Here is a 24,252-nt window from a genome sequence, read left to right on the forward strand (position 1 = left end):
AAGTTGTATTCTAGTTATATTTTAACATCTTCTGTAACTCAAAATGGCACCAGTGCAAGGTGTCATGCTACACTTTTCACTGTATTTATTTGTTAAATACAAATGACAATCCAACACTCAATACAATTCAGAGGTCGTATAAACAATTCTAATCAAAACCCACCCAGGGATGCCAGTGTTGTCTCTGCTTTGGACATGTCAACATGTTTATGTGTTATAAACATTTTAGCAAGCACTCTTGATGGTAAGGAGGACAAAGGGACACAGAATTCAACTTGTGGTTCAACTCAGTTTTATGAATAAAATATACCTTATTAAAAACACCGTGTGAGCATTTTCCAAATTCCCACAATATTTGTTCTCTATCTGTCTTTATCTGTCTGAGAAAGGATATTACTTGCAATGATCCATGTGTTTGAGCTTGGCCGTTGAAATTGCCTTCCTCTCCAACATAGCACTGGCTCTCTTCCATGAAGGTGGGTCTCCAGGTCAGGGCAGATCTTCTCCAGCGTCTTCTTGGTTGCTGGAAGGTCTTTCCCCAATGAATGTTGTTGGTACTCAATCAGCCTGCACATTGCAAAACCCAAAACAAAATGTTTATTGTTAGATGTTCTTTTGCTATTGACTAGCATTTACTGAATATTCCTGAGTGTTCTGTGGTCTTTGGCGCATGGGTTATGAGCTGGGTTCAAAGCATCCCATGGAATCGCGCTGATACCCTTGGCTGTTGCCAGACCAGGGAGGTGTAAAATGCACGTTCTTAAACATTTGCTGCAAGTCAAGATGCCAGAAAGTCTGATTGATACTTCTCCAATACACAACTCTAGGCCGATTGTAACTGGTTACCCCTGAATCTTTGTGACCTCTTTGATCTTGCTCTCCATTGTTCTCTGAAAGTGATAGTTGCTGACTGCTGCTGAATTTAGTTAAGCAAATTTTTTGTCAGACTTGATTTCTCTGGCTGTGAGTCAATTTATAACATCCAATTTTGGACCTGAGACCATATTCAGCTCAACAATTCTAGAAGGAATTGATATGGGCATGTTTGTTAAGCCGATTTATCTTTTGTACAATGTGACTCGATTACTTCTCCCTTAGGAATGACAATAGTCCAATTATTTATACAACCATTGTTTACAGTGATGCAGTTGCCAGAAATAGTAAAAACATCCCTGTATTTGAGCCCACATGTGGCCTCTATATGTTGTTTAAAAGCACCCACCAACAAAGGGTTCTCCATGGACTTGACAATGTCGAGGAGGTAAAATTAATGTTAATGTGCCTGAGTCCCGCATTCCATTCTGCCTTAACCAATCTACAGAATGTGGGAGGGAGGGACCTGCAGGCCATGAAAACAGTCACTGTAGGATACAATAGGGATGACTGTTTGGAAGGATGAAATAAGTGTAGGCAGCCAGAGAGAGGGAGAGGACCCAAATTCATTTGCTAGGTGTCAACGGACACTTCACAGGAATCTTCAGTAATCTAGATCAGACAGCACTGACACCATAAAACAGGGCAAACTGGCCACTGACGCATCAAGGAAAGCCTGCAAAACTTTTGATCCCGTAGACCACACACAGAACAATGGGTGATCAGGAGGATGGTCCAGGCTCGGGAGAAAGAGATCCTTGAATCAGAGCCCTGTCAAATAAGGCAAGGGGGAAATTCACCAAGTAAAAGCCCCAAACCCCAGTCCCACGTAGGGGTGACTAAAACAAGGGGAGTTATTATTGGAGCTACCTACATCCATATGCTCATCGCGCAGTGAGAAATAGGTTTCAGCAGCAGGGAGACTGAGGCAGCAGCCGTCACTGCAAGGGTTATGCTACAATTGTGGGCGCAGAGGTAACTTCACCAGGCCTGCAGGGTACCCAGGCAGTCAGCGCCACCATAAGAGCCAGGCTCAAGACCCCAGTCAATGCTGCTGGAAGGACTGGATACACAAACAGCCAGTTAATTTGGTTGGGGAGATCACACAGACAAATTTAGTGAAGGAAGTCCTACTGTCTAACTCTTTATACCCCCAGCTGAATACTCTCCCCAAAGCATGGTGGAGCTGCATCTGTTCAGTGCCAGATGGGACAGTGTGGAACAGCCCCTGCTTGATGGCAAGGTGGAAGGCCAGTCTGTTGTATTCCCGTGAGACAAAGGGAGTCAAGAGCGAGACTTAACTCATCCCGACATTTTTATAAGGCATGTGTACCAGTAAGAACATTTCTTCTTAGTGGATTCGCAAGACAGTATTAGGAGAGTGCGAAGATAGAACCACAGAAGTTAAACTGGGAGACATAGTCTACCATCATCCAGCAGTGTTGGTTAATCTCCATACGGATGCTGAGGAGACTTTAGATTCAGAACTTAATTTTTGACCCAGCCAATTGCATTTGGCAAATGCCTGAGGTTAATGCAGCCCCAGTAGGGATTATAAGAGACTCATACACACAGAGAATGTGTACCCTGGGGCAATAAGACCCACTGCAATGACTAAGGATGCAGCAGCACAAGCAGTTCATTGGGCAAAGGGTATGTTTGCCACTCATAAACATAACATGAGGTCATGATAGATGGGCCAGACCCAAAGCCACAAAGACAATACAGTTTCCCCAAGTAGGCAGAGGGGAAAGTGAGCATTCAGAGCTTGTTAGGATGAAGTATCCTATGCTCACCAATGTGGCTGGTTAAGAATCTGGATGGCTGTTGTGGTTCACCATCAATTACAGGAACTGAATAAAAATACCTCAATCATGCACCGACATGTGCGATTAGCCCTGAAAACATGATGATGCAGGCCCAGTGGGAAAAGTATTTCACCATACTGGAGATCTGTAAGGGGTTTTGGTCCATTCCCCTACACCGACACTGCCAATATGAATTCACCTTCACATTTCAGGGTCAGCATTACACGTGGACCTGCTTGACCCAGGGTTTTCACAATTCTCCATCAATATTTTATTGAAGGCTGACTAAGGGCTAGAGAGGTTTTCCTGACCAGACTGTTTGGTACAATCTCCTCCTTCAGACAGAGACAAGGACTGAACATTTGACACTGTTACAGGAACTGTTAACCTTGAGTTCTCATGAAGAGAATTAACACCAAGAAGGTTCCAGGTCTCATGCTTGGGAATTGTGATAACTCAAGGGGAAACATGATATAGTGCATCGCGGACATAATTCATTTGCCCCTCCCAGGAAAGTGTGCTTGCTGTGTTCCTTTCTGGATCTCGTGGGATACTGTCAGAACCACATTGATGGTTTCACCACTAAAACTGCTCCACTCTCTGACCTCCTCAAAAGCAATTCACCGTGGGAATGGACTGAACAGCACACAGGCCATAGTGCAAGATCCCACACTGCAGGTGCCCGACCCAGAACTTGCTCTCACCTTGAAAGTTGCAGCAACAGATGCCATACTGGCATTTGTACTTCTCTAAGAATGACACAATAAACTCAGATCAGTAGCCTATACCTCTCAACACTTTCACCAGTAGAGCAAGGCTTCTGTATATGTGAGAAGCAATTGTTAGCCATGTTCTGAACAAAGCAACCTTTTGCCAATATTGTCGGCCTGAATCCCCCAACCATTCTGACAAATCCTGCTCCCAATCAATTTTTTCTGGATGGCAGGATTAAAGATGGTACAGTCATCCCAAATCACATTGAGTGCTGGACCTTAATGTTGCAGGGTCCCAACATCGCAGGCAAACATACCACAGTGCCCACCTTCCTAGCCAGGAATTTGAGCTACGGAGGAGAATCCCATGGGTTTCAGGTAGTGGTAACAAATTTCCCTAAGGGACTATTTGTGCCACAACAAAACGGAAGAAGATCCAAGACACATGGGAAGCGGTAGAGAGATCCCTCTAGATTACATAAGTTGATGGATCCTCTACAGTGGAGGATGGACACTGAAAGACAGGATGTAGTATATACTGTTTATATGGAGAACCACTGGGGCAAACCCCTGATAGAGTTGTACTGAAGCTCCCCAATTAAATGTGCACTCAGGAGGCCAAGTAGTAGCTGTAGCCAATGTGATCAGCCACCCTGAAGCATTTTCCCCGCCCAGCATGTACATCTGCAACAGTTTAACTGACACTTCTTGCCACTGTGGGAAGCTAGAGGATTCATCTTGGCAGGCAGGAAACCACTGCTCTATGCATCCATGCTCAAACTTTTCTCCAAACTGCCCAAGATCATGAATATGACATCACTAATGTTAGAGCCTAGCATTGAACTTCCCCAGTTAGGAACATAAAAACTGACAAATTGATTGAGAAGGGTGCCCACAAAGAAGAAACATGACACACCCCCATTCCAGACACCATCACTGTGAACCAAATCAAGGTTGATGATCTGGTACAGTCTCAGAACAGCAACATGAGTTAAAGCAAATGCAGGAGGAAACAATATCTATGCCATAGAGCAGGTTAAGTAGTAAGGACAGACATTTCTCAAAGATGGAAGGTATGTGGTAATGGCCCAGGACTGAAATCTAATTATTTGTCAATGCCACAATATCCAGGGTCATCAAAGGACAGAAACCACATCTAACAAAATTAAGCTAGAAATGAGAAAAGACATAAAACATTATGTCAAGAATTGTGTCACCTGTACCCAGAATAATCCAGATAAATGTGTCAACACAGAAAAGTTAAGGTGTGCTAGGCCAGTAGCACAACCATAAACTGATCTTAAAATATACAATGTCTGCCCCATACCACCCTGTAAAGGGGAATATAAGCATGTCCTGGTCATTGTAGACATTTAAAGGAAATGCAGAAACGATTCCCAATCAAGTGAAAACCACTAAAGTTGCAGTGGATTTCTTACTTCAGCATGTTTCACTACATGAGTTCTTCATTGCAGTATAAGTTTAGACCAGGAATTCCAATTCACAGCCCAGGAAATGGCTGTAGGAAGCCTAGCAACTTTCCAGAACATTGCCCCAAGTTGCAAATCTGTAAGTGAATCTGAACAGTGTCAATAAAGTGTCTCAGAATGTCTTAAAAAGCTCACTGAACCCAATGGTGGTCTTGATCCTGAATTCCAATATAATTCAAGGTCACGCACTGCAAAGTATCACATTGTAATATCTAAGAATTAAAACATGATCAAAGCTGAACTTGATTCATTTGTAAATGATCACAAGTCTTTTTGGTTTTTGGAAATAAAAACCATAAGAAGCAGCATTATTGCTTTAAGTTTCAGAATGATTTGGCATACAGGTATTTTAAATCAATGAGAATACACTGCTATCTAAATGTAGAAGACAGATATATTCAGATAATACACTGAAAGTGACTCAAATGACCTGTATTCAAATCCCATCTGCTCCAGAGTTAACTCATAACATCTCTGAATGGATTGACCTCAAATAGCCAATTCTGTGGTTAATACAGAGTTCTGCCTTTAACAGTCAGTGCACAGTTTTCTGAGCACTGCAGAACTCACCAAGATCAACAAAGCAACCATGTCATTGTTTAATAATGAAACGTCCAAGCTTTTAAATGGGAAACTGCATTGCTGCGGTTTGTGAAAAGATTGTGCTCACAGCAGTTTTTCTGAGTGCTTAATTTCAGTGCTTCACAGATGTGTTCCAACTTACTGGAAGCTATTTCATTCACTTGGACTTGACACTTTATTGCTTCCTTGCTGTCAGATTTCACTGCATCATGAGAGCAATCATTGCAGCAGCCACACTAATAGCTGAAACATTAATAGCAGCAGGCGCAGCAACAGCAGCTGCTTTTACCACAGTCATATGCTGCTCCACAGGACAAAGTGAATGGTCACAGGGTTCCAACTTGAAGGATCAGGTTAACCCAGCGACTGTAAGAAAACAATAACATAGTTCAAAGTTAGGAAGATGTATGTCTTGGTGGGATGTAGGCACATGGTGGTGATCCCATGTATCTGCTGTTCTTGTCCTTCCAGGTAGTACAGGTCACAGGTTTGGAAGATGCTGTCTAAGGAGCTTTGGTGCATTGTAGTGGTCCATCTTGTAGATGGTACACACTGCTGCTAATGTGTGTCAGTAATGGATTAAGTAGGTTGCTTTTCTCTGAAGGGTGAGTACCTGAGTATTGTCAGAACTGCACGGCATGAGTCTCTCAAAACAAGGATGATATCTGCGAGGCTTCCTGATTTATGTGTCCTCAGATTCCTGAGCCACACAACCCTAGAGTCATAAGTCTTTGGTCAAAGAGGAATAGGATTCTCAAGCCAGTGTTCTGTTCGATCTCTTTCTGTTTTATTGCTTCTTGAGAGTAGAGGTTATGTAGTCTATTTCTAACTGTGTTGTGGCTTATTGTTGAGGGCCCACAACATGGCCTTGTTTGGAATAAATTCTTCATGCAAATGATTTCAAAGAGATAATCAGAGTGTTCTTAAAAATATTTTCTCTGTGATCTTGAGATTGGGTGCCATGCTTGAGTTGTGAGAAGGGGATCTGTTTTGGAAGCTGATATTTGGCCTGTGAGCAAAGTAACTAGACAATGAAGGTAACTTAAAGAAATCATGTTTGCAATGCTAGAAGAACTGGCTTTGGTGAGGATTCTTCTATGTTTGCCTGAAGATTGCTGTGAATGCTCCAGCCTTATCTTTTGCATTTTTATGTTGGGCTCTTCTATCATTGAGGATGGGAATACTTGTGGAACCTCCTCCAATGAGTTGCTGAATCAGAACTGGATGTGGCAGGATTGCAGAGCTTAGACCTAATCTATTAATTGTGGGATCACTTAGATTAGATTCCCTACGTTGTGGAAATAGGCCATTTGGCCCAACAAGTTCATACCTACCCTCCGAAGAGTAACCCACCCAGACCCATTTCCCTCTGACTAATGCACCTAACACTATGGGCAATTTAGCATAGCCAATTCACCTGACCTGCACATCTTTGGATTAGGGGAGGAAACCGGAGCACCTGGAAGAAAGCCACGCAGACACAGGGAGAACATGCAAACTCCACACAGACAGTTGCCTGAGGCTGGAATTGAACCCAGGTCCCTGGCACTGTGAGGTTGCAGTGCTAACCACTGAGCCACGGTGCCCCCCCCATCCCCCAATCACCTTGCCACCACCACCACCGTGCACCCCCCCCACCACCCCCCTCCCCCCCCCCCCACCCCCGGCCCCAGTCACTGTGCCGCTCCCCTTAGACAGCTCTGTCTTTAGCTGTTTATGCTGTTTGGCATGCAAGTAGTCCTGTTTGGTAGCTTCACCAGGTTGACCCCTCATTTTCAGTTATTGCCTGGCATGCACTCCTGCATTCTGAACTGAACCAGAGTTGATACCTTGGCTCAATGATAATGGTTGAATGGGAGATATGTCAGACTCTGAGGTTGCAGATTGTGCTGGAGTGCAATTCTGCTGCTGTTGATGGCCCACAGCATCTCATGGATGTCCAGTCTTCAGTTACTAGATTAGTTTAAAATCTATCTCATGTAGCACGGTCATAGTGCCACAAAACACAATGAAGGTTATGCTCACTCATGTGAAGGTGGAACTTCATCTCTATAAGGACTGCACAGTCGTCTGAATGGTGTCCAAGCCTTGCATATGTGAATCTGGACTCCTCCGTTATCCATGGAGTCATGAATGCTTGCAGTTATAGATATCTATGTTAACCAAGTTCACACACGGTTATTCCTGAAATTACAGCTCCTATGGAGATCTTCAAGGGCAATGGAAGTACTTATGTGTGTGTTGGAGTTTGCCAATGACCAGAAACTATAAGCAAACTTTTCCTGGTAAGTGCATGTGGTTGTCTTGTTATAGGAGGTTAACCATATATCAGGCAGTTGGAGGAACAAAATGTGTGCAATCAAGATTATTTATTAGGTTATTACAGTTTTGATTTGCATTTTGGTATTGCAGACATAAACAGTTGTAATTTCAAGTTACAAGTTATTTTTCACTTACATTTCAGTTTAAACCACTAATTACGGAAATGCCTATCTCAAAATGTTAAACTGAGATTGAATCTGCTGACCCGTGCCTAGCACACCTGTGAATCTCAAAACTATACTCCCATTTCCTACCCCGTCAAGGGACTACATACCCCACCATCTCAGGAATATGGTTGCCAACTCTGTATTGAGATGATATCCCCTCCCTGCCATCTCAAGAATGTATCCTTTCCTTGTGTGTCTCAGGGATTACACCTGAATACCGCCCCCCAACTCTGCGTTAAACACCCTAAACACCATCTTCTTTAGCCCACTTCTGTCAGGACTAGACACTCCCTCTGCTACGAACCATCCCATCCCCTCCCCTATCATCCCCCTTTCATCTCGTGAGGACACAATTCTTCCCCCCCCAATTCTTCCCTGCTCTTCACTGCACAGACCCTCCTCTACACACTCTCATCTCAGAGTATTCACCTACCCCCTCCCTGTCACAGGAGTACATAAACTGTCCCCAACTCCCATATGCCCCTACTCACAGACACGCCCACACGCATGCACACACAAGTGCTGGAAGGGAAATGAAGAAAATCGGGTGAGGAGGAGCTTTGAGAGGGGCAGGAGAGAGGGGTAAAAAAGGGAGTGTGAAAAGAGGGGGTGAGGCTGAGGAGACAAGAGAAAATGGGAAGGAGAGGGGTGCTGAGGACAAACAGATTGGTTGGAAGAAGTTGGAGGAGAAAGATTGGAGGAGAGGGGGAGTGGAGGAGCTTGGAGAAAGGATGGACCAAAGGGGTTAAATAGGAAAGGGCTAGAATATAGTTGGGAGGAGGGGAGAAGAGAAAAGGAATAGAGGTAAGTAGGAGGTGAGAGAGGCAGGTTGGAGTATGGGATGGGGATGAGTAAAGAGGGAAATGTCGAAGTGAGAGTAGAGGGTGATGGTGGGACAGGTAGGCAGAGGTAACAAGTGAGGTTCAATTAGAGAGAGATGAGGGAGGAGGGCTTTGGGGAAGGGGAGAAGTTGGGGAAGAGAGTAGAGGGGGAAAGGTGAGAATGGAGTGGGATAGGGTGGAGGGGACCTACAGGGGAGATAAAGGGCGATCAGGAGAAGAGGAACAGGTCAGGGCGGGGAAATGGCCCACAGAGAAGAGAGGACTATGCTACTATATAACCTAATAACAATTTCTATAGGACATTGTGCTAGTTAGTGCTAATTCTGATAACAAATATAACTAATATCAACTTCACTCTAATGATCACGGGACTTGAGAAAATGCATGAAACTGTGTGCTGTTTATCTAAGGTGTTTCTTGTTTGTCATTTACAGCCTGTAGGATTGCATTGGTGCTTTTCTTTCTAGCTTCATTTCTTGTCAGATGATTCCAAGCATTGGGTATAGGTGTTGAGAGGTCATGTTGCAGCTGTACAGGATTATGCCACTTTTGGAATATTATGTGCAATTCTGATCTCCCTCCTATAGGAAGGATGTTGTGAAACTTGAAAGAGTTCAGAAAAAATTTACAATGATGTTGCCAGGGTTGGAGGATTTGAGCTATAGAGAGATGCCGAATAGACTGGGCTGTTTTCCCTGGAGCATCAAAGGCTGAGAGGTGACCTTATAGAGGTTTATAAAATCATGAGGGGCATGGCTAGGGTAAATAGACAAGGTCTTTTCCCTGGGGTGGAGGAGTCCAGAACTAGAGGGCATAGGCTTTGGGTGAAAGGGGAAAGATTGAAAAGGGACCTAAGAGGCAACTTTTTCATGCAGAGGGTGGTGCGTTTATGGAATGAGCTGCCAGAGGAAGTGGTGCAGGCTGATACAATTACAACATTTAAAACGCACCTGAGTGGGTATATGATTAGGAAGGGTTTAGAAGGATATGGGCCAAGTGCTGGCAAATGGGACTAGATTAGGTTGGGATATCTGGTCAGCATGGACAAGTTGGACTGAAGGGTCTGTTTCTGTGCTGTACATTTCTATGACTCTATGACTCTTAAGTTATTTCAGTGGAACAGCTTTGACCATATTAAAGGCATATAAATGTTTGCAATTGATGTGGTTTGAGCATTGTGATTTCATTTCAGGGTCACTGATTTCAATAAACCTTTTTTAGCTGTCAAGTGATGAGTGAATGAATGTTTTAGAATGCAGCCCATCACAAATAAGCACAATATAATGCTGTTGAGCACAGAATGTTGTCAAAAATTTATGGTCAGGTTTCCTATCGGACATTAGTGAATCAGATGCATTTTTACAACAATTGATGATAGCTGTTATGGTCACTTTCACTGAGACTGACATTGTATTACAGACAATGTTTTGAGTTACTGTTTTTCCCTTGTTCGTTCCTGCAGTATCATATAATAGATCACTCTGATGCCATATTTGAATTGGTAGGACAAAAGCAAAATACTGCAGATAAGAGAGAACTGGAATATAAACAGAAAGCACTGGAAATATTCATACGTCGGGTAGCATTTGTACAGCTTCTAAAGCCTGTCTGTCATTTGGTAAAATGTTGAGTCATGATGTCTTTAATTCTCAATTTCTCTTTTGACCTTGTCAGACTCCCATGAGACTGTCTAACAAGTGTCTGGATCAGACAATAGCTATAAAACAATAAAGCTTTGCTGTTATAGTTAAGATATAATCTGAACTCCTTGCACTGTTATCAATTCCTGCTATTCTTTGCCTAATGTTAATTTATGGAACTTAATATTTGAAAAAAATCTTTCCTTAGTGTGGATAACATAACAATTGCTTATTAATGTATGATTCATATAGCTGCAAATGAACAAATGTTAAGCTATATTTACCTTACTGCAAAACATTACCCTGGTAACAGAACTGTTGATTAGTAGCTGTTGATTGTTATTAAACTGTATGCCTCACTACTTAGGATTATTAAACACTGAGAAGCTGAATCACTGTTTTGATTTATTTGCTATATTTGCCACCCCCACATTTCTATTTATGTTTCTCATGTTTTGGTTGTACAATGGATCGGGAAGGGGAGATGCAAGCCTGGCAATGAAGGAGGTCTGCTATCAAATAGCCCTAAATTGAAGTCACAAAACTTTCTTCCCCATTAGGTATTATACCGTCATTCATCCTCCAACACCTGACTGCATTATGTCGTGACAGAGACGCAGGTGAGGGAAATCAGCTAATTTTTCTGATTTTGTTTTATTCATTCACAAGAGTGGGCATCGCTGGCTAGGCTAGCATTTATTGTCTGTCCCTAACTGTCCAGAAGGCAGTTAAGAGTTAACCACATTGCTGTGGGGCTGGAGTCACATGTAAGCCAGACTAGGTAAGTTTCCTTCCCTAAAAGACAGTAGTGAAACAGATGGGTTTTTCCAACAATTAATAATGGATTCATTGTCATGATTAGGACTCTTAATTCCAGATTTTTTTTATTGACTTCAAAGTTCACCACCTGCCATGGCAGGATTTGAACTCAGATCCCCAGACATTATTTGGGTTTCTGAGTTAACAGTGCAGCAATAAGACCACTGGACCATCACCTCCCCAACAGCAACAGGATTGTTACATTAGTATTAGGATTGTGCTAGGATGGTGGGACTCAGAAATTATGGAAGGATGAGTAACATTTCTTGGGAGAAAAGGAGACCTTCTTTGGGAACCTCCTTTTGTGCACTCATACCCCAAGAAGATCTCCTGAAAACTCATTGGGTTTTATGTATGTATTTTCTCAAAACATATTCTTAGTTGCATTTGGCTTTTTAAGTAGTTTCAAAGAAATTCCTAAACTATAAGAAATGCTTATTACCTAAGACAGTGAGGTACACAAAGGACTATACCATTACAAATGCTAGCAGTCACTTGAAATGAAGCAGTTCACTGTAGCATGACAGGATTTACCCTCATTGGTGTACTCCTACTGTCAAGGGGTTAACTTGCAGCTATAACTGAGTCCAACCTAGGAATATGGGCAGAATCATGTGTGAAGTCAGCAAACCCATTAGAAAAAGACCACCGGACCCACTTCCAGACTGCCTAGTCTAAAACAAGACATGTTGCTGTAATTTGGATGGTATCCAAGAGGAAAACAATTTAATGCAAGTTCATTGGTTCCCTCGATTGCACTCCCAAGGTAAGATTCTTGTTGTTTCTACAGTAGTCTATTGACCTAGCTGTGCTCCTATATTATATTCCTTTATGTAAGTCACTGTCTTAGGTAATAAGCATTTCTTATTGTTTAGGAATTTCTTTGAAACCACTTAAAAAGCCAAATGCAACCAAGAATATGTTTTGAGAAAACATATACATGTAATTGAATGAGATTTCAGGAGATCTTCTTGTAGGAGGAGTGCAAAAAATTAGGTTGCCAAAGTTAGGTTGTCTCCTCTCCTGAGAAATGCTACGTGTCTTTCCATAATTTCTGAGTCCCACCATCCTAGCACAATCCTAGTACCCCTGCTACCTGTATCTCCTATAGATAAATATGGATATCTACCTATCCACAAATTGGATAGATAGATACCTGGATCAGATCTATGCCACCACCCACCATTGCCTTGTAAAATTACCCTTTGTGATGATGGTAGACATCTGACTTGCTGGACTATAACCCTTGAATATTGAAAACTTTCAACTGTTTAAAATCAATAATCCAATCTTTAGATAAGTTCTTAAATTTTATTTTTGAGTTGTGTAACAAATCATAATACTTTTAACAATAAAATCTTCAATTCCACTATTATTACCTTATCCATTTTTTGCATATATAGTTTCCATTATCTCCTATTGCATGTATGTTACACCATCACACAAATAACTATTACAGATATTGTCCTATACAGACATATTAGCTTTTATTTAATATCTATCCTATTATCCATGAAATAATTAAACAGTATTGCAGTATTGGCGTCCTCCCTCTGAAGCTTAGAAGCTTAGCTCCGAAGATAGAAAATATAAATAGCTTTCTTTTGTATTTCAGTATTAATTGCATAACATAAAAAAAGCAAGAAAGCAGAAACATTTTACTGATTGCTAGGGAGGTGATAAATCAATGAGGTACAATATCAAGTGAGAAACCAGAAGAACTTTCAGAGCTTTTGTCCATGCCATTTTATTGCAACTACCTAATGTTTCTATGTTTGTATGTTTGTCATTGAATGGACAGCGGTAGATATGGTACAGATATGAATGAAACCATTTCAATTCAGTTCAAAGATGGAGTTTTAGAGAATTCACAGCTTTAATAAGGAAACACTTTGTTCTCTTCTGTCTCTCATATTTCAGCTGCACTTGATTCCTACCATCGGAGAGCAGTTTGACGTAGATACATGACAAATTATAAGCCAATGATGCAATTCAGACCCAGCATTGTTTTGATTGAGGCCTGTTGATGATTGATGTCACACAAAGTTGACTGAAATAACTCCACAGATACCAGTATTCCATCACCAAGTCAGCCTTTCTTTACACATGAACAGACCTGGTCTTTAGTATTTCTCTTCAGAGTCAGCTATCAGAGCAGCAATATCTCTGACAATCCTGTTTATATCTGTTAGCTAGGACTCCCTGATTGGACCAGATTAACAGCCCCAATCAGGGAACTCTTAATCAGGCTGACCTTATTACACTACATACCCCTCCCCCTTAGAGACCGATAACATAGACTGGCCCTTTTACTTGGAGAGCCCCCTGCTGTGTTTTAGCATCAGGCCACGTCCTTCTAACTTATCGTCTGCTATGTTTGGCATATAATGCATCAGAGCTTGCCTCTTGCACCAGGAGCACCTCAGTAGAATTTCATTCCCCTCTTCTGGCAGCAAAGGTGTCAAGGTAGCTATATCTGTCATTTCTATCTTCGATTCTGAGGACTCGTTGACACTTGACAGAGAGAGTGAACCCATGGGTTCTGGCAGCCTTTCTGATTATCTTGAGGGGCAGCTTTCATTTGGTCCACGTGCTTGTTCAGGATCATCATACCTAACCAAATTTTATACGCCTTTGATCCTGACCTCACATCAACCATGCCTCTTAACCATGTGGTGCCATGTCCATGATTCTTACACCAAACTTCGCCCCCTGTATCAATCCATCTCTCTTACTTGACAGAGGCTTGAGTCTGGCATTGGTATTCCTGATGGTGTTTCACCCTCTCCCCCCACCAGATCTAGCAAGTTCAAATTTAACCTGGTTCAGAGTCTTTTCTCCGTTAGTAACACTGCCGATGCTATCCCTGTAGTTGCATGTGGGGTAGTCCTATAATCAAATAAGAACTATGATAGCTTGGTCTTTAGCAAGGCTGTAGGCTGATTCTACAAGCCTGCCTTTGTAGTTTAAACTGCTCTTTCTGCCAGTCCATTGGATGATGGATCGTATGGCACTGTCCTTATATGTCAAATCCCATTTGAGTTTAGGAAATACCCAAATTCCCTGCTGGTAAACAATGGCCCGTTATCTGTGACTAATACCTCCTGGACTCTGTGAAAAGATGTGTGCAGTTTTTCTATCATTGTCCCCGTGTTTGATAAATGGACCCTATGCACATTCAGCCACCTGAGTGGCATCTACAATGATTAAGAACATTGAACCTGTGAAAAGACCTGCATAGGCGATATGCCACCAAGTCCAAGGTTTACCTGGCAATTCCCATATTGAGGAGCTGCTGGTGGTAACTTTTGTCCTTATTGATACTCTGGGCACTACCCACCAACATAGCTATGTCTGCATTCAGGTCTGGCCAAAAGACTAAATGTCTTGCCAACATCTTCATTTTGGAAATCCCTGGATGACCCTGGTAGATTTCAGGCAGTATTTTGTGGGACCTTTGCTCGGGAAAAAATAATGCATTCTTTCCACATTCTGGACCTAGTCCTCGATGGCAAGGTTGAACGAGTCAAGCTTACCCTAACGCATAGACGACTGTTGCGAATAAATTTCTTCAGGATCGTTCCTTACTCTTGTTGCCACTGAAATAACTCCACAGAAGCAGGTATTCTGTCACCAAGTCACCCTTTATTTACACATGCACAGTCCTTGACTTCAGTACTGCTTAAGTTTGAGTCTGCTAACAGGGTGACAGTATTTCTGACATTCCCATCTGATCCGTTAGCCAAGGTTCCCTGATTGGATCAGGTTAACAGCAGCAATCAGGGAACTCAAATTCTATGAGGTCCACCTGGCTGACCTCATTACAATCACTACTTTACCCACTGTCTCCATTGATAGAAAGTTTGCATATAAAGCCTGCTAGAATGTTAGAGAATTTCTGTAGCCGGATCAATAATTGTCCTGTTCATGAATGACTCCTGAGGTATGGCACTTACGTGCAGTTCAGCAGAGTTTAGTTATCATTGCAACCTTTTTTAGAAAGAGAAGGCTGGTGTGCTTGTAAGGAAGATGATAAAATATGTTGAAATAGAATTAACTAGGTAGAGTGAGGTAGGCTGGACTTAGGATGCTCACAGACTGTACTACAGCTCAGTGCTGCCTAACTTAGTGGTTGGGCACAATGAGATCTTGGAGATAGTTGGCAGGCGAAAGACACCAGCTACCACGAAGTAATCCTGGCTTGAACCGGCCCAGGATTTATTGTGTTTGTGTTACATTCCCAATAGTAGTCCAAGAAGCATATATGTGGCATAACCTGGGTGGGATAGATGAGAACAATCTCAGATTCACCTATAACTTGCTATCTATAATCACACTCCTATCTCACTGTACCTAGTCTAGTTTATAGCCATTACAGTAGTGTTTGACATAATATTCTTAAATTAGAATAGCATTTTTAACAAACCAGTTCTATTTAATAAACCAGTTCTATGTGGAGGTAGCAGGAATATGAGTATTGTGATTAATTTACTGGAAAGGAAATCCAGATACCTGCATTAATAATGAAGAGCTTGTGCATTCAAATTCAAAGAGAACATATAGATGGTTGATCAGAGATCAGCATGACCGGTGTCTCTGCATAGAGCAACCAACCCCTCCCTTCAGACTGCTGCATTCATAAATTCAATGGAACTTCTGTTAAGTTACTCTTAAGCATTACTTACATACAACAATTCAGTGGCATCAGTCCAAGGGGTACAGATTTGATGGACAACTGGCTTAACCTGTTAAATCTAGCCAGATTGCATTAAGTATTATTGAGTTCTACTCTCGTGGAAAATTTGCTCCCTTAGAGTCATAGAGTCATAGAGATGTACAGCATAGAAACAGACCCTTCGGTTCAACTCGTCCATGCTGACCAAATATCCTACCCTAATCTAGTCCCATTTGCCAGCACTTGGCCCATATCCCTCTAAACCTTTCCTATTCATATACCCATCCAGATGCTTTTTAAATGCTGCAATTGTACCAGTCTTCACTACTTCCTCTGGCAGCTCATTTCTTACACGCACAACCTTCTGCTTGAAAAAGTTGCCCCTTGTGTCTCTTTTATACCTATCCTCTCACCCTAAACCTATGCCCCCCAGTTCTGGACTCTCCCACCCCAGGGAAAAGACTTTGTCTGTTTATCCTATCCATGCTCCTGATGATTTTATAAACCTCTATAATGTCACCCCTCAGCCTCTGACGCTCCAGGGAAAATAGCCCCAGCCTGTTCAGCCTCTCCCTATAGCTCAAATCCTCCTTGGCAACATCATTGTAAATCTTTTCTGAACCCTTTCAAGTTTCACAATATCCTTCCAATAGGAAGGAGACCAGAATTGCATGCAATATTCCAAAAGTGGTCTAACCAACATCCTGTACAGCCGCAACATGACCTCCCAACTCCTGTACTCAATACTCTGACCAATAAAGGAAAGCATACCAAATGCCTTCTTCACTCTCCTATCTACCTGTGACTCTACTTTCAAGGAACTGTGAACCTGAACTCCAAGGTCTCTTTGTTCAGCAACACTCCCTAGGACCTTGCCATTAAGTGTATAAGGCCTGCTAAGATTTGCTTTCCCAAAATGCAGCAAATTGCATTTATTTAAATTAAACTCCATCTGCCACTCCTCAGCCCATTGGCCCATTTGGTCAAGATCCCGATATACTCTGAGGAACCTTCTTCGCTGTCCACCACACCTCCAATTTTGGTGTCATCTGCAAACCTACAAACTATACCTCATACATTCACATCCAAATCATTTATATAAATGACAAAAAGTAGTGAACCCAGCACCGATCCTTGTGACACTCCATTGGTCACAGGCCTCCAGTCTGAAAAACAACCCTCCACCACCACCGTCTGTCTTCTACCTTCGAGTCAGTTCTGTATCCAAATGGCTAGTTCTCCCTGTATTCCATGAGATCTTACCTTGCTAACCAGGCACCCATAAGGAAACTTGTCGAACGCCTTACTGAAGTCCATATAGATTATATCCACCACTCTGCCCTCATCAATCCTCTTTGTTACTTCTTCAAAAACCTCAACCAGGTTTGTGAGACATGATTTCCCACGCACAAAGCCATATTGACTATCCCTAATTTAGAACATGTATTTACATGTTCTAAATACATGTACATCCTGTCCCTCAGGATTCCCTCCAACAATGTACCCATCACTGATGTCAGGCTCACTGGTCTATAGTTCCCTAGCTTTTTCTTACCAACTTTCTTAAATAGTGGTACCACGTTAGCCAACTTCCAGTCTTCCAGCACCTCACATGTGACTATCGATGATACAAATTTCTCAGCAAGTGACACAACAATCACTTTCCTACCTTCCCATGGAGTTCGGGGGTATACCTGATCAGGTTCTGGGAATTTATCCACTTTTAAGCATTTCAAGACATACAGAAACTCGGACATTTTTCAAGATGTCACCATCTATTTCCCCACATTCTATACCTTCAATGTCCTTCTCCACAGTAAGCACTGACGCAAAATGCTCATTTAGTATCTCCCCCATCTCCTATGGCTCCACACATAGGCTGCCTTGCTGATCTTTGGGGGGCCCTATTTTCTCCATAGTTACATTTTTGTCCTTAATGTATTTATAAAAACCCTTTGGATTCTCCTTAACTCTATTTGCCAAATCTAACTTATGTCCTCTTTTTGCCCTCCTGACTTCCCCCTTAAGTATACTCCTTCTGCCTTTATAATCTTCTAAGGGCTCACTCGATTTCTCCTGTCTATACCTGGCATATGCTTCCTTTTTCTTAACCAAAACCTTAATTTCTCTCATCATCCAGCATTCCCTACACCTACCAGCCTTTCCTTTAATCCTAAATATACTGTGTCTGGACTCTTGTTATCTCATTTCTGAAGGATTCCCACTTTCCATCCTTCCCTTTACCTGTGAACATCTGCCCTCAGTCAGCTTTTGAAAGTTCTTGCCTAATACCGTCAAAATTAGAACTTCAACTTTTAGATCCAGTCTATCCTTTTCCATCAGTATTTTAAAACTAATTCAATTAATGATTGCTGGCCCCAAAGTGCTCCCCCACTGACACCTCAGTCACCTGCCCTGCCATATTTTCCAAGAGTAGGTCAAGTTTTGCACCTCAGGCAAAAGGAGGTACTGCAGATGCTGGAGATTAGAGTCAAGATTAGAGTAGTGCTGGAAAGGCACAGCAGGTCAGGCAGCATTCGAGGAGTAGGAAAATCAACGTTTCAGGTCAAAAGCCCTTCATCATCCCTGGGTTCCCCCACCCCACCAACCTTACTAGTTTAAATCCTGCTGAGTAGCTCTAGCAAATCTCACTGCCAGTATATTAGATCTCTTCCAATTCAGGTGCAATCCATCCTTCTTGTACAGGCTACTTCGACCCCAGAAAAGATTCCATTGATTTTTTTCTTCTGTATTATTAACTGCTTTCATAAACCCCAACACCTCATCACTTCCATCCTGAACTCCAACAAAGGAAAGGGAATTCCTTCTCTTTGTCTCTGGAGGCAAGCCATTTGCTGAGAGATGCAAATTCTAAGTAGAACTTAGACTTCCTAATTATCTTGCAATTATTCTTCAATTTTTGCTTCATATTTGTGCCATTCATTTCTTCATCCTTCTCAACAGGATCAAGCAGGCATCGCACTAAAGTCTCAATACTGCATATCTCAATATCTGATGTCTGAATTGATGAGTCAGCAGTGATTAATTATCGGAAAATGAAATCAACTCAATGGAGCTTATTTTAATTTTTCTCTCCCACCTCGTACTTCTTTAAAGGCAACATGCCACATGAAATACACAGAATGTTTAAGGCTTCATGTAGCTGCAGTTTCCACAAGATCTTTGTTGTTCCTTTTACTAATAAACCAACAAAAAGACATTGCAGTCTTCTTATCAAACAAAGATGCCCTCTCTTTAATATTGAATTAAACTAAAAATCAAAAGGAAAATCATAAAATCGAATATATCTCCCTTTTTACTGTAATCTCAAGCGCAGTCATTGTAGCATTAAATTGATAGGCATGTCAAGGTAGAGGTAAACAGGTAAGATTTTTGAAAAGTATTTTATATAATATTTTTAGCTGAATTAATATTGTTCCAGACATTAAAGAATTCTCAAATTATGAAACAAATGCATTTGAATCAATATTTATTTATGGTTGAAAAATTAGCAACTTATGAATTTTACAAAATATTTTGACATTTAAGATCTTGTTTCTTGATTTAGGAGACGGTGGAATTCATATGTCTGCTTGTATTCTTGGCCATCTATTGCTATCTATGCCTTTTCTCACCTGTATCCTTTGGTCCCCAGTTCTAATAGTGCATTTAACACTGTCTTGAAGTTAACTGTAGTTAAGACCACTATTGTCTGTACCTCAACCTTCTTTTCTCACAGTTAACACTAGAATTATAGAGTCATAGAGATGTGTAGCACAGAAACAAACCCTTCAATCCAAATTGTCCATGCTGACCAGAAATGCTAAACTAATCTAGTCCCATTTGCCAGCACTTGGCCCATATCCCTCTAAATCCTTCCTATTCATATACCCATCCAGATTCCTTTTAAATATCATAATTGTACCAATCTCTGCCACTTCCTCTGGCAGCTCATTCCATACATGCACCACCCTTTGTGTGAAATAGTTGCCCCTTAGGTCCCTTTTAAATCTTTCCCCTCTCACCCTAAACCTATGCCCTCTAGTTCTGAACTTACCCACCCCAGGGAAATGTACCCTATCCTTACCCCTCATGATTTTATAAACCTTCAGTCACCCCTCAGCCTCCAATGTTCTAGGGAAAACAGCTCCAGCCTATTCAGCTTCTCCATATAGCTCAAACCCTCCAACCTTGGCAACGTCCTTGTAAATCTTTTCTGAAACCTTTCAAATTTCACAACACTCTTCCTGTAGGAGGGAGATCAGAATTACACGTAATATTCCAAAAGTAGCCTAACCAATATCCTGTACAGCCACAATATGACCTCCCAACTCCTATACTCGATGCACTAGAGTTCTTTTCAAATTTAGCTTCCAAGTTCCTGGTTTTCTTTAGATGAGAATATTATGTGAAACAATGGAGGGAAAATGAGACTCGAAGTAGTAGCATTGATGCTCATGCTCCAATCCTCCATAGGCTTCATACAGGGCAGCTTAATATTTATAAATTGGAGGGGGAAGTGAGGTGATGACTACATCACCAAATGATGTCAGTAGTTGTGCTGGTGTCAAGTTTAAAAACTTGTCAGTAACAGGATTTGGTCAAGGGCCTCCTCTAGAGCTGCATTAATCATTCTCTCCAGCCAGAAGAGCAAGCCTGTCCATGGGGGAAGGCTAAAAGGACAGTAAAACAGGCATAGTGAAGCCCTACAGGGCAAGATGTTAATTGACATAGCAATGACCTTCTTTACTTTAAAGCATGAGTGACACACATCAATTCCCATAGAGACCAACAAATTAATAAGTGTAAGAGTGTCTCTACTAGAGGGAAAGCCCATCACATTGGTGGCTGTTGGATGAGGTTGCTGCATCTCCCATGAAAGCAGTGAATTCATTTCAGTTAAGGGATATGAGTCTGGCAATGGTAATACATACAAAATTGCTCCAAAGTGGCCACGTGCATGCTAATGACTACAAAACCTAGATTTCTGATTTATACCATAATACTCAGTTGTTGTCTCTAATATGCTGCTCTATTGCTCAAATTTTAACTTAATCTTGATCAGCTCATAACTGTTGTCCCTTTGCTGCTGATTCCTGCTATGCCTCTGGAGTGGTCTACCAGTTCTTATTAAAGTTTTAGCTGACTACAATTTAGTTACTGAATAAACCTTGACTTTCTTGAGCTGAAGACATTCTGTTGGGTACTTGTTTCCCAATTATAGAATAACCAGGCACAGGAACTACACAATGTTTTCTTTAAGTCTTTATTGCAGAAATATGACAGTCATCTGGATGGTACAAGATAACGCAAAAATGTGACAAATTCATAGGTGGTATTAGGCAGCTGCTCCTGCCCACTCACAGCTCACTTTCTTATACCTTGTGTTTTCTGTGGCTTGGCTGGAGCTATATTTGTTCATTTCTATAGTAATAGCGCTTGAAACTGATCTCTGTGGTTAACAGCAATTGTTCAGTGAAATAGCCCCTTGCTGTTCACATAAGTGCATCAACCATATTTGCTCAGAACTCATCCTTAATCTCATCAAGTCTCGCTATGTTTTCCCTGATCTGATTACTCCAATTTAACCCTTTCTTGTTTTACGGGTTTCCACTGAATCCCACACTCTGCTGCACAACTTCTGGACCTAATAGTAGCTTCAACACTTCAAACAGCTTTCCAACTACCTTAATCTCTGTGCCTGTCTCCAAGTTTGGAGAACAGTTCATTAATACTTGTTGCAAATTTAACACTACGTTCATCAACTTTAAAAATCACACAACACCAGGTTATTTTCCAACAGGTTTACTTTTGGGAGCGTTGCTCCTTCATCAGGTGGTGTGTACACCACAGTCCAACACCTGCATCTCCAAATCACACATCAACTTTATTCTACTAGGTGAGTTTGCTGACTTTAACTCTATACATATACATGTATACATCCTAATATTTGTTACATAATTAAGGCTTGCATTTTCCCTTTTCATTTGTGCATGGATCTGAGTCTATCAATTCAACATCCACAATTTTCCACCCTATTTTTGCTTTTTTTTTCAAACCTTCTAGCCCCCTCTCTCCTGTTATCATGCGTTCTTCCATTTCCCTCCTCTCAGGTATTTTCCAAATTCCTACCTCCAGTATTCTTCTCCATCATACTTCCCTGCTGCTGGTCTAGACTCCTCCTTAGTAAAGGCTACAGCTTCCTAATTTGTCTCTCTTTGGAATTTTCAAGGCACGACGTTCTGCCTCCTTACTCGTTGCAATCATAATTGTCAACCTCCTCCTTAGCCCACTCACACCTGCCAGTGCTGATCCTGTGGATATGTCCAGTGGATTAGCTATCACCATTCCTCCAGAATGTTGCAATTTCATCGAGTCATAGCAGCACAGGTGGGAGAGCAATTAACACATCAGGTTCATGCTACTTCTCAGGAGATTAATCATGTAATCCTATTCTGCCATTTCTGTCCCCGTGAAAAAGGCACTTGCTTGATCTATGCCAATCCATCTAACGAGAGCCAGGAAATCATCTGAAATAGAATTTCTTCCCACTCTCACATCATTACTTTTGTATCCCCAAGAATTAAACTTTAACCCCCTCCTATTTCTTATCTATATATGAACCTTCAGCTGAAAACATCATATGACCTCCGACATGTTTGCTGATGACACACTGCTCCACTTCACCAACACTCTTCTTGTCTCTAAATGCTCAGACTCCTGTCCAACATCCAGAATTAGATAAGCAAACACTTGCTCCAAGTAAATTTTGGGAAGACCAAAGCCAATGTCTTTGTTCCAGCACAATCTTCATTTCTTAACCATTAACTAAATCCCATTCCATAGCAATTGTCGGAGGTTCACCAGACTGTTCACATCTTTGGTGCTACATTTGATCCCAAAATCCCAACTCTTACCAGATATCCATATTGTCACCAAGACAGCCTGTTTCAAGTTCCATAATGTCACCTGACTCCAATGTGTCTCAGTTACAATGCTGCTGAAATCTTCAGTTATGTTTGTGTTACCTCTAGACTTGAGCACTCAACAGCATTCCTAGCAGGCTTCCCACATTCTACCTTTCATAAGTTTGAAATCATCCCTTATGCCAACTGTCACTAAATCCAGTTCAACAATGCTTTTCTTCACAAGATCTACATTAGCTACATTGCATTTTCAGGTATTGAAAATACCAGTCATGCAAAGCTTTAATTTTAACATTCTCATCCTTGTTTCACAAATCACCAAGGCTTCATTGCTCCTCATTGCTGTGACTTCCTCCATTACAATTCCCTGCACTTCTCCAATTCTGGACACTTCAGCAATTCCTAATTTTCAACAAATAAAAGCAGAAATCACTGGAGAAACTCAGCACATCTGACAGCATCAGTGTTAATGTTTCAAGTCCAATAAGACTCTTCTTTGGAATTGTCAATCCCAATTTTATTGGCAGCATGATTTGAGGCAGTAACAAAGAGGATTGATGAGGGCAGAGTGGTAGATGTGATCTATATGGACTTCAGTAAGGCGTTCGACAAGGTTCCCCATGGGAGACTGATTAGCAAGGTTAGATCTCACGGAATACAAGGAGAACTAGCCATGTGGATACAGAGCTAGCTCGAAGGTAGAAGACAGAGGGTGGTGGTGGAGGGTTGTTTTTCAGACTGGAGGCCTGTGACCAGTGGAGTGCCACAGGGGTCCTCTACTTTTTGTCATTTACATAAATGATTTGGATGTGAGCATAAGTAGTACAGTTAGTAACTTTGCAGATGACATCAAAATTGGGGTGTAGTGGACAGTGAAGAGGGTTACCTCAGATTACAACACGATCTGGACCAGATGGGCCAATGAGCTGAGAAGTGGCAGATGGAGTTTAATTCAGATAAATGCGAGGTGCTGCATTTTGGGAAAGCAAATCTTAGCAGACTTATACACTTAATGGTAAGGTCCTAGGAAGTGTTGCTGAACAAAGAGACCTTGGAGTGCAGATTCATAGCTCATTGAAAGTGGAGTCGCAGGTAGATAGGATAGTGAAGAAGGCGTTTGGTATGCTTTCCTTTATTGGTCAGAGTATTGTGTACAGAAGTTGGGAGGTCATGTTACAGCTGTACAGGACATTGGTTAGGCCACTGTTGGAATATTACATGCAATTCTAGTCTCCTTCCTATCAGAAAGAGGGTGTGAAACTTGAAAGGGTTCAGAAAAGATTTACAAGGATGTTGCCAGGGTTGGAGGATTTGAGCTATAGGGAGAGGCTGAACAGACTGAGGCTGTTTTCCCTGGAGTGTCGGAGGCTGAGGGGTGACCTTATAGAGGTTTAT

At 41.7% G+C, this 24,252-nt stretch overlaps 1 long non-coding RNA gene across 7 annotated transcripts in view; it reads left to right on the forward strand.

The window, feature by feature from the left end:
• The window catches only part of LOC140483039 (uncharacterized), an 87,138-nt gene that overhangs the window by 38,862 nt on the left and 24,024 nt on the right, over positions 1 to 24,252 (forward strand). For 6 of the 7 annotated variants that reach the window (XR_011961859.1, XR_011961861.1, XR_011961860.1 and 3 more), the window contains one exon: positions 10,998 to 11,057. The exons of the other annotated variant lie outside the window; for it this stretch is intronic. This is a non-coding gene — a long non-coding RNA (uncharacterized lncRNA). The remainder of the gene's footprint in view (positions 1 to 10,997; positions 11,058 to 24,252) is intronic. 7 annotated transcript variants of the gene reach the window in all.

Source organism: Chiloscyllium punctatum, chromosome 11 (assembly GCF_047496795.1).
Source record: "Chiloscyllium punctatum isolate Juve2018m chromosome 11, sChiPun1.3, whole genome shotgun sequence".
NCBI classification, from domain to species: Eukaryota; Metazoa; Chordata; class Chondrichthyes; order Orectolobiformes; family Hemiscylliidae; genus Chiloscyllium; species Chiloscyllium punctatum.